Below are 11,977 nucleotides of genomic sequence, written 5' to 3' on the forward strand. Positions count from 1 at the left end.
GCTTAGCTAGTAATAATAATAATAATAATAATAATAATAATAATAATAATAATAATAATAATAATAATAATAATAATAATAATAATAATAATAATAATAATAATTCCAAGCTTATCCATTTAATTTTGGCCTCATGTCCTTGGGAAAGATAAGTATGGATATTCATTAACTATCTCTAGAGGTTCTTCCATATCCCTTATTTGCTGCCTCTGCATTTTCATTGAACATTATCTTAGTTTTACTTATATTTAATGTCAGTCCTACATTTCTTCATTCTTGATTCATATCTTCTATCATCTTATGCAATTCCTCCCATGATTCACTAAATGAAACTATGTCATTGCAAATCTTGAGTTGTTAAGGTACTCCCCATTAATGTTAATTCCTACATTTCCCCAATCTAATTTCTTTAAAACTTCTTCTAGGCATACTGTGAATAATTCAAGAGAGATGTGGTGTCCCAGTCTAACTCATTTCTCAATCGGAATTTACACTATCTTTATGTAGATTTCGGGTTGATGTATTTCCCGCATAGATATCTTCAAGTGTTCCAACATAAGATTCATCTATTCCTTGTCTTTGAAGGGCTTTCATTACTGCTAGAATTTTTGGAAGAATCAAAAGCTTTCTGGTAGTCTAAAAATGTCACACATCGTGGTTTGTTATACTCTGTTAATTTTTCCATTAGCTGGTTAATTACGTTGATATGGACAGCTGTTGAATACCCACTTCTAAAGCCTACCTGCTCTCTTGGTTGGTTAAAGTTTAGCTGTCTTTCTATTCGGCCTAATATAATGTTTGTCAATATTTTACTTATTACCGAGAGTAAACTTATGGTCTGTAATTTTTCAGGTCTTCTGTGTCTCCCTTTTAGCATAATGATGAAGTCTTATTCAAGCTGTAGGTATAAATCAATCTTGCAGATATTTTGTGTAAAGTTCGCCGAGTTTTGATACTATGAAATCTCCTCCATTTGTTATATATATATACATATATATATATATATATATATATATATATATATATATATATATATATATATATATATATATGTGTGTGTGTGTGTGTGTGTGTGTGTGTGTGTGTGTGTGTGTGTATATATATATATATATATATATATATATATATATATATATATATATATATATATATATATATATATATATATATATATATAATCCAATATTCTAACACAATCGATAAAGGCAAATTATTTTCGATTTAATACTGCAGCAAATTTCAACCGCTCCCTCTCTTCCCAGGTATACTGTATGCATATAACAACGTCAGCTATAAATATCAGTATCATTCGGGTATTTGTTTGTTCGTGATCTGTTGATGTACATATTCCTGTTGCTAAATTAAGAGCTTTTGTTTATTTCCCCGAATTTAATTTGAAATCACCCTTTTAAGGAGATTAAACGATTTGTTGGAACACTTTTGAAGGGACAAATTTTTTTTTCGAGGGAGTAAGATCAATTCCCAGAAATATCGGATATGGTTGTTTTATCAGTTAGCTTTTGTTCTGTTATGTATTTGAGTCAAAAGTCCTATTTATTAAAAGTGAAATTTTAAATGGGATTACAATGGAATCTGGTTACTACGATTTTTATTCAATATCATTTGTAATATTGAAATGTGATATGATTAACAAATCGATGTGGCATGAAAACTCCATAATTGCTCAATAAGTTTACCGGTTCTCAATGCAATATATGTTGCAAATAAAGCTGAGGCTTTAATTTGCTGGGTAACTTGTTACTATGAAAAATAGTACAATAGATAGGTGTCACGTAACCCTCTCTTGAAACCTCTGTTGGAGGTCATGTGAATGACCTCTGCCCGCTGGTTCGCCAGGGAGTGTATGCTGTCTCAGCTTCCACGCGACAGGATTCTGTCTCTATGTCAATCTGCAGACAAAGAGTTTTTTCTGTCACCTCATTGTTCTTTCAGATTGCTTGGGATTGCAACAGCCACGAGACGAAGGCCTTCCGGATAAGCATCCGGTTGGAGACAAGCGAACTACTCCCTCAATCCCCATATGACCTGTGGCATCTCCCCATGGACGTCATGTGTCATGACCGGCGATGTGCCACGCCCGATAGTCAATCCGGTTAAAGTCGCTGCAACGAAACCAAGTCTCGTAATTACTCTGATATTCAAGACCACCTCTCTAAGAACCTTGTGTAAAACTTATACTTGGATTTTTAAAGTAGACTAATGAAGCGAGAATAACACTAGCTGATTGTTCGCCCAAGAATAGTGTAATGATGTTCAAGAATATAAAAGAACACTTATCTTTGTTAATGTGAATGGACACTTTGCGGCCTTTTCAAGTAACTTAAGTGTGCTCAATAACTCATGTAATTTTTTACTGAAATACAATATGTTGAATCGCAGATTAGCCTCTGCTTTATCCCGTTTTCTGAAAATTTATTTTGTTTAAATTGTTGAGAACTTTGACATAATTAAAATCTTCATACAAGTAAAAACCAGGCTTTCCTCCGGAGAGATGTCTAATATGTAGAAATTAAAAAGGTTTCACGATATAAACCTTGGGATTTACCAAAAAAAAAAATCAAACTTTGATAAAACTAAAACAATAATCAACATCTTCCGTTCAATAGTTGCTACGAGAAGAATGTAGTAAAAAGAGATGTAGAAGATTGAAATTCTCTCTCTCTCTCTCTCTCTCTCTCTCTCTCTCTCTCTCTCTCTCTCTCTCTCTCTCTCTCTCTCTCTCTCTCTCTCAAGTGGTAAAAATTCATTATATATGAGCTGGAATTAAGAATCAAGTTGGAAGAAGTGGAAAGAATAACTACGATTCGACGAGTCAAGAATTGCTATTGGTTGTTAGTTGAAAGGAGGGATGCAGGCAGGTCCAATAATTACAATTCATTTAACTTAGAGTTAGTCAACTGATGAGGTTTCCCGGGAATGTATAGTCCTGTACTAAAAATAATTGTAAAGATTACTGCTGAAATGTTTCATATATCTTTCCTGGATGTTGTTATTACATATTGCTTATTCACCTTATAAATTCAATTCTAAGAAGAAAAATAGCTTAAAATTGCGTAAGCTTCCGGGGGGCTTACAGCGCCCCCCGAACCCCCAGCTGCTTTGGTTATGTTTTCTGACGACCCCGTTTTGAACTTGCTAGATCCGAGCTCGCAAAATTAATTTGAACACCGAAAATGACGAAAACAAACACTGACAATAAACTAAACAAGCAACCGCTAGTTCAAACTCATAGTTACCTTCAAGATAAAAAAGAACTAAAATAATAATTTCAATAAGGTTCAGTGACTAAGGATATTAAAAGAAGAAACATAAGTGAAAACAGTGAGATAGCTATATCATTTCTTAATGCTAGAATACAGATAAAAACACATTGGTAGACTATATAGTTACGGATAGTTTTCAGCCATCCAAGCCAAGAGGCACTTCATTTGTGGGTTCTGTGAGGTATGAGAGACAGACCATAGTCGAGTGATGCTTTATTTCTGAAATGGGTCGAATACATTGATCTGTGCAGACAGAATTGTAGTGACCTGGGTAGACGACTGTACGACCGCGAACAGGTAAGAAATATGGGGCATTTGTGTTTTCTTACATTGACTTTATGGTTGATATAAAAGCCTATGCTTGACATATAACAATGCGTTTTACATGAAAATGAAGGGCAGGTGATTCTGCGCCTAAATGCATAAACACTATTTACAAGGTATTTACACAGAATATGTACAGAGGTAAAAAGAGTGCTACAAGTGTTATAAGATGTTGTCCTTACAACTATTCCCCCCTCAAGACAATTACTAAAATGGGAAAATTTTTTAATGATTGTATGAAAAGGACATAAATGGGTCAACATAAATATGCATTTTAATCTCTGTAGAGAGACGGGGGTTGTAGGCAGCCGCTTCATCGGGACACTAGGACTGAAGGGCCGTTACGCTCGATACGCAATTGCAGGACACCGCCCTGGTGGGGAGAACCGGGATGTTCGACTGCTGGTTGTAGTTTCTTTGAACCGTGTCTGGTTGGGCTTCTTGCGTCCTCTATTTGTTTGTTTTAGGGAGGCACTCACAGGCACCGCCCTTGCTGCTCGTGCACGTCGATGTCGCTTTCTATATGAGTAGGCTTTAATCTATCTATGGTCAGCCAGTCTTCTGTTCCGTGGACCATGATTTTAAATGCCTTCTTCGTCCTCTCCAGCACGTGATAAGGCCCTTTGCAAGGACGTGAGAGCAGGGGGCGGTGACCGTTCTGTCTGATGAAGACATAGGGGCAGGTGTCCAGCTAGGCGAGCCTGAAATGCTTTGTCCTCTCTGCGTACGTTTTGTGACAGGGCATGAATTTTCCTGCCCTTTCCCATAGCTGGGCGAGGCTGACGTCTTCGGTGTCTGGACTGGAGGGGAAGAACTTGCTAAGGACCACAAATATCTCCCCATTGACTTTTTCTGCCGAAGAGGCGTTACCGTTTGCTTTCAGGGCTGTTCGAAGACCGAGGAGGACCCAGGGAAGTTGCTTGACCCAATGCTCGTCTGTGCATCGGGTCATTAAGGCTGCCTTCAGGGACCGGTGGTTTCTTTCGACCATGCCATTAGCTGTGGGGTTGTAGGCCGTCGTGCTGTGCAGGTTGGTCCCCATCAGGTGGGCGAGGGACACCCACAGGTCCGAGACAAAAGCGGAGCCTCTGTCGGTTGTCATGTCGTCCGGGACCCTGAAACGGCTGACTCAGCTGGAGAGAAGGGCCTGGGTGCAGGCATCCGATGATGCTTCGGTCATGGGATTCACCTCTGGCCACCTCGTTGAATGGACTATGATTTTGAGGAGGTACCTGTCGTCGCCTGAGGTTGGTAAGGGCCCCACAATGTCGATTTGGAAGTGTCCAAACCATCGTTTCTGTTGAGGGAAACTACCAACTCCTGACTCGGTGTGATGGTCGACCTTGCTGGTTTGAGAGGCCTGCATGCACGTGCACACTTGCGAGCATCCTTCCTGATCCCTGGCCACACAAACTTGTTGGTCATCAGCTTGGTAGTAGTCCTTGATGATGGGTGCAAGAGGCAGTGGATGACGTCGAATACCAGCCTTCATCTCGATGGGGGGATAAAAGGTCGAGGGCAGACTGTGCTGGTATTGCAGAGCAGAGTGGGGCCGTTGGGATGTAACTTGACATCCTCCCATTGAACGGAGGTCGAGGAGGGCCTTGCGTGTGCTGTGGCGCAGTTGGCCGTTTGTTCCCGGGCGATGTCCTCATAGTCCCCCCCGATGTGGATGGAGATGATACTGATTCTTGACAGAGCATCGGCCACCTGATTCTTTCTCCCTGGGATGTAGCTGATAGTACAGCCAAACTCGGAGATGGCCGCCAGATGTCGTTGCTGTCGGCCAGACCATGCATCCCCGGGCTTGGTGAAAGCGTGGACCAGAGGCTGGTGGTCTGTCTGGATTGTGAATGATGTTCCCTCCAGCAAGTATTTGAAGTGTCTGACAGCATGGTACACTGCCAGAAGCTCGCGGTCGAAAGTGCTGCAGTAAAACTTGGGTGGTTTTAACGTCCTGTTGAAGAAGGCGAGTGGTTGGGGCTCATTGTTGATCATCTGCTCCAGGATGGCGCCACACGCAATGTTACTGGCATCTGTGGTTAACCTCAGGGGGGCCCCAGAGTCATGGCAGGCCAGGGTTGTGGCCATGCAGAGGGCAATCTTTGTTTGAGTGAAGGCTTCTTGTTGAGGGGGACCCCTCTGTAGCTTCTTCGGTTTTCCCTTGAGGACATTGAGAAGCTGGGTCATCACACCGGTGATATTGGGCAGGAACCTCCAGTAGTAGTTTGCCATGCCAATGAATTCCTGGAGGGACTTCACAGAGGTCGGAGTCGGGAACTTGTTTATGGAATCCACCGTCAACATCACGGGGAGCACGGCCCTTTTTAAGAGTTTGTGCCCCAGGAGCTCCACCTTCTCAGCCCCGAAAGTGCATTTGTCGAAGCGTACCACGACACCATTCACCTGTAGTCGCTTCAGAACCGTCCTCACGTGCCACAGGTATACCTCCCTCATTTTGGAGAACACGAGGATGTCATCGACGTAGACGGAGCAGAAGGGAAGGTCCCCCAGAATGCTGTCCATCAGACACTGGAAAGTCGCCCTAGCGTTTCTCAGGCCAAACGTCGAGTAGGAGAAAACGTAGGACCCGAAAGGGGGTGATGATGGCCATCTTGGGGATGTCGTCAGGGTGCACGGGGACTTGAAAATAGGACTTTGAGAGGTCCATCTTGGAGAAAATAGTAGCCCCGTGGAGGGCTCTAGTGAAATCCTGCATGTTGGGCAATGGGTAGTAGTCATGTGTCGTGGCCAGATTGAGGCGTCTATAATCATCGCAGGGCCTCCAACCCCTGTCAGGTTTCTTGAACATGTGCCGCGTATAGGCCCACGGGCTGGTTGCCTTTTTGCTGATTCCCATGTGCTTCATCTCCTGGAAGGCGTGCTTTTCGTCCTGAAGCTTATGCGGAGGGAGGCGTCGGAACCTACAGTGGGTTGGGGCGCCAGTCGTAGAGATATGGTGGAATATCCCATATACATGGCGGGGACACCTTCCAGTTGGCGGAGCTCGAGTTTGAAAACCTACGGGAATTCCTGCAGCAGGCGGCCATATTCGTGGGGAGTGACTGAACACACCTTGGGGAGGCTGGGTCCACTGGAGAGATGTTGGGACTGGTAGGTCCCTTGGTCCACTAGTCGTTTGCGACACACGTCTACTAGCAGTCCATGGGGAGCAAGGAAGTCGGCGCCCAGGAGGGGCCCCTTTACGTCTGCGATCAGGAAAGGCCAGCTGTAGTTCTGGCCTATGATGGATATCTTCAGTGTCCTCATCCTGTAACAGGGGATGTGGCTGACGTTAGCGGCAACTAAGGTGGCCCTGTTGTCTGATGGGAGTCCGTGGTCGTCCTTCGGGGGCGGGATCGCCGATATCCACCATTATTATTATTATTATTATTATTACTATCCAAGCTACAACCCTAGTTGGAAAAGCAAGATGCTATAAGCCCAGGGGCTCCAACAGGGAAAAATAGCCCAGTGAGGAAAGGAAATAAGGAAATAAATAAATGAAGAGAACAAATTAACAATAAATCATTCTAAAATAAGAAACAACGTCAAAACAGACATGTCATATAATAAACTATCAACAACATCAAAAACAAATATGTCATAAATAAACTATAAAAAGACTATGTCCGCCTGGTCAACAAAAAAGCATTTGCTCCAACTTTGAACTTTTGAAGTTCTACTGATTCAACCACCCGATTAGGAAGATCATTCCACAACTTGGTCACAGCTGGAATAAAACTTCTAGAGTACTGCGTAGTATTGAGCCTCGTGATGGAGAAGGCCTGGCTATTAGAATTAACTGCCTGCCTAGTATTACGAACAGGATAGAATTGTCCAGGGAGATCTGAATGTAAAGGATGGTCAGAGTTGTGAAAAATCTTATGCAACATACATAATGAACTAATTGAACGACGGTGCCAGAGATTAATATCTAGATCAGGAATAAGAAATTTAATAGACCGTAAGTTTCTGTCCAACAAATTAAGATGAGAATCAGCAGCTGAACACCAGACAGGAGAACAATACTCAAAACAAGGTAGAATGAAAGAATTAAAACACTTCTTCAGAATAGATTGATCACCGAAAATCTTGAAAGACTTTCTCAATAAGCCTATTTTTTGTGAAATTGAAGAAGACACAGACCTTATATGTTTCTCAAAAGTAAATTTACTGTCGAGAATCACACCTAAAATTTTGAAAGAGTCATACATATTTAAAGAAACATTATCAATACTGAGATCCGGATGTTGAGGAACCACCGTCCTTGACCTACTTACAATCATACTTTGAGTTTTGTTAGGATTCAACTTCATACCCCATAATTTGCACCATGCACTAATTCTAGCTAAATCTCTATTAAGGGATTCACCAACCCTAGATCTATATTCAGGGGATGGAATTGATGCAAAGAGAGTAGCATCATCTGCATATGCAACAAGCTTGTTTTCTAGGCCAAACCACATGTCATGTGTATATAGTATGAAAAGTAATGGGCCAAGAACACTACCCTGTGGAACACCGGATATCACATTCCTATAATCACTATGGTGCCCATCAACAACAACTCTTTGAGATCTATTACTTAAAAAATCAATAATAATGCTAAGAAACGACCCACCCACTCCCAACTGTTTCAGTTTGAAAACAAGGGCCTCATGATTAACACGGTCAAAGGCAGCACTAAAATCAAGGCCAATCATACGAACTTCCCGACCACAATCAAGGGATTTCTGTACAGCATTGGAGATTGTAAGAAGGGCATCACATGCTCCAAGGCCTTTACAAAAACCAAATTGCAAACTAGGGAAGAGATGATTACCTTCAGCAAACCTATTAAGACGTTTTGCCAGAAGACGTTCAAAAACTTTAGATAATATGGGAGTTATGGAAATTGGGCGGTAATCAGTGGGATTTGAGCTACCACAAACACATTTACATAGAGGAGTAACATTACCAATTCTCCAACTAGTGCTAAAAGCTCCTCTTCTTGCTAACTTGCGCAAAATAACAGATAACTTTGGAGCTAAGAAATCTGCTGTCTTTATAAAAAACAAAGGAAAAATACCATTTGGGTCTACACCTCCATAAGCATCAAGGTCCATCAACAGAGCTTTAATCTCACGAGATCGAAAAGCTAAACTAGTTAGTTTAGCCTCAGGAAAACAGGAATGAGGAAGTTCAAGTTTTTCATTACTCTGTTTACTGTCAAAAACATCAGCCAAAAGGGTTGCCTTTTCCTTTGGACAGTGAGTGACTGAGCCATCTGGTTTAAGTAAAGGAGGAACTGTTGCATCTACACCAAAGAGTGCAGATTTAAGGGTAGACCACCATTTATGTTCCTAAGTTGTACCAGAAAGGGTTTCTTTTATGGTTAAATTGTACTCCTTTTCAGTTGAGGCATAAACTCTCTGAGCAAAAGCTCGAAGCTGAGTATAGTTGTTCCAGGTCAAATCTGATCTGTTACCCTTCCAAAGTTGATAGGCCTCCTGCTTCTCCAAAAAAGCACGTCTACAATCATCATTGAACCACGGTTTGTCCTTCACTCGGTACCTTAGCACACGAGAAGGGATACGCCTATCAATTATGTTGACTAAATTCTCATTCAAAGGGACAACAGGATCTACACTATTATATAATTGTGACCAATTCAAGAACAAAAGATCATGTAAAATCCCATTCCAGTCTGCTTGGGATTTCATATAAATTTTACAAGAATATGATATATCAGGGACAGGCTGCTCAGTCTTCACTAATAATGAAATCAAGGCATGATCAGATGTCCCGACTGGAGAACCAACCTTACCAGTTATAACGCCAGGGGAGTCAGTGTATACAAGGTCCAAGCAATTACCAGACCTGTGAGTAGCTTCATTTATGATTTGCTCACAGCCTGATTCAGAGGCAAAGTCTAAAGCTCTTAAGCCATGGCGATCGGTAGGAGAGATAGAACTTAACCACTCCCTATGGTGAGCATTAAAATCACCAACAAAGACAAAAGAAGCCTTTCTATCATCTTCTTGTATCTTAGCCATAATGGTAAGAAGACAATCGAAGATAGAATCATCCATGTCTGGATTCCGGTAGATCGAACATGAATAAAAGTTGTTATGCCTGCCACAAACTTTTATTACCTGAATCTCATGACATCCACATTGATAGCAGGACTTATGAGAAGCAGGGTACTCGGTCCTAATATACACCGCCATTCCCCTGGCCCTAGGGATGGCATCACGTTTCAACATTATTGGCTTCTTAAAACCAGTTATAAGGAGCTCAGATGAGTGCCTCATATTAGAAACCAAAGTTTCTGAGCACAAGTTTCTGAGTTGACGTCGAGGATGTAGAAGCCCGTGTGATTGGCTCTCACCTGCTCCACGGTTGCTTGTAGGCGTGGTCGCCCACATAGTTTTTTGGATGGGCGCATGATTGGACACACTTCCGTGCCTCTTTCTCCCAGACTTGGTAGAAGTAGCCCCATCTGGGAAGGTTGGGGTACTTGTGGTAGTTTTCCTCTTGTTGTTGCCCTTGCTCCTGCTGGGGCCGCTACTGGTGTCGCTGCTGCTGTTGGTGTGGTGAGGGCCGTGGGCGGGAGTATTTGAATCTTCCTCCATGGATCGCGTTAACCCCTACATTGTCTGGCTACGCTGGATACTCTTCTGTCTCCTCTGTAACGGCGTTGACGGAGGTGGTGGCGGCATATCTGACAGCTTGGGCTGCCAGGTGGAGTTGTTGGCCTTTGCGACCAATGATGACATTTTCAGGTCCTCGTCCCCCTCCAGCTGGGCACGGATGCGTCAGGGAAGGTGACGGAGGAAGACCTCCCTTGACAAGTATATCTCCTTGGATCGCCTATTGCTGTCAAGCTCATTCAGCTGGAGGAGGTCCAACAGTTCGTCCCAGGCTGCTGAGGGACAGATGTCACCGAGGGGCGTTGTCATTAGGTCGAGGGTGCGCTGGGCCCTCACGGGTATCAGGAGATCGTAGACCTCCATCAGTTTATTCTTAAGGTCGTTGTACCTCATGGGTCTCAGCCTCTGTTTCAGCCAGGAGGAGACTCTTTTGAACGCGTCCGGCGTCAGCATTACCATCACTATGACTGATTTTTTTCAATTTGTCGGTGATGTTTGCCAACCTGAAGCGGGAATCGGCTGCATCTGGTGTGAATGTAGGCTTTTGTCCCATCGACATTTGTGTGTCCGTTTGCGTTATTTGTGTGAATACCGCGCCGTGCCCTTCGGTTGCGAGGGGTGAGGTACTATCGACCTCTGAATCTCTAATATGACCTCACACTCCGAAACTCAGTAGTGAGCTGTATTTAGTCCGCTAACGGAGTAGAAATTACAAGCAGCCGAGTAGTTGCTAATTGCTGTGGTATAAACTGCGTTTGGAAACGCCAGAACAGAAAATTATTTGTGGCGTAATGAGACCGTTAGTGGCGTTGGGTTATGTTGAGTTGCAAGCCCAAATAATTTGTCGAAATCACCGTTGTAAGTCTGTTAAGGGAAACTCTGTAGCAAAATTTTCCTAACGCCAAAATGCAAAATAAATTAATGGCGTTGAGGTGGATGGGGTTGCGAGCCTAAATGATTTCTTTGGAAATCGCCGTTGTAAGTCCGTTATTATTATTATTATTATCACTTACTGTACTAAGCTACAACCCCAGTTGGAAAAGCAGTATGCTACAAGCCCCGGGGCTCCAACAGGGAAAATAGCTCAGTGAGGAAAGGAAAAAAGGAAAATAAAATATTCTAAGAAGAGTAACAACAATAAATATCTCCTATATAAACTATAAAAACTTTAACAAAACAAAAGGAAGAGAAATAAGATAGGAGTGTGTGCTCGAGTGTACCCTCAAGCAAGAGAACTCTAACCCAAGACAGTGAAAGGCCATGGTACAGAGGCTATGGCACTACCCAAGACTAGAGAACAGTGGTTTGATTTTGGAGTGTCCTTCTCCTAGAAGAGCTGCTTACCATAGCTAAAGAGTCTCTTCTACCCTTACCAAGAGGAAAGTGGCACTGAACAATTACAGGGCAGTAACCCCTTGGGTGATGAAGAACTGTTTGGTAATCTGTGTTGTCAGGTGTATGAGGATAGAGGAGAATATGTAAAGAATATGCCAGACTATTCAGTGTGTATGTAGGCAAAGGGAAAATGAACCGTAACCAGAGAGGAGGATCCAATGTAGTACTGTCTGGCCAATCAAAAGACCCCATAACTCTCTAGCGGTAGTATCTCAACGGGTGGCTGGTGCCCTGGCCAACCTACTACCTATAAGGGAAAACTTCCAGGTCACCAGTTGTGAAGTACGAGATACAGACCATAGTCAAGTGATGCTTTATTTCCAAGACAGGTCGAATACA

The 11,977-nt window shown here is 42.6% G+C and overlaps 1 pseudogene; it reads right to left on the reverse strand.

Annotated features, from left to right (window-relative positions):
• Window positions 1-6,878, reverse strand: part of LOC137635776 (uncharacterized) — a 127,678-nt pseudogene extending 120,800 nt beyond the window's left edge.
• Window positions 6,879-11,977: the final 5,099 nt, after the last annotated feature.

Source organism: Palaemon carinicauda, unplaced genomic scaffold (assembly GCF_036898095.1).
Source record: "Palaemon carinicauda isolate YSFRI2023 unplaced genomic scaffold, ASM3689809v2 scaffold172, whole genome shotgun sequence".
Classification (NCBI taxonomy): domain Eukaryota; kingdom Metazoa; phylum Arthropoda; class Malacostraca; order Decapoda; family Palaemonidae; genus Palaemon; species Palaemon carinicauda.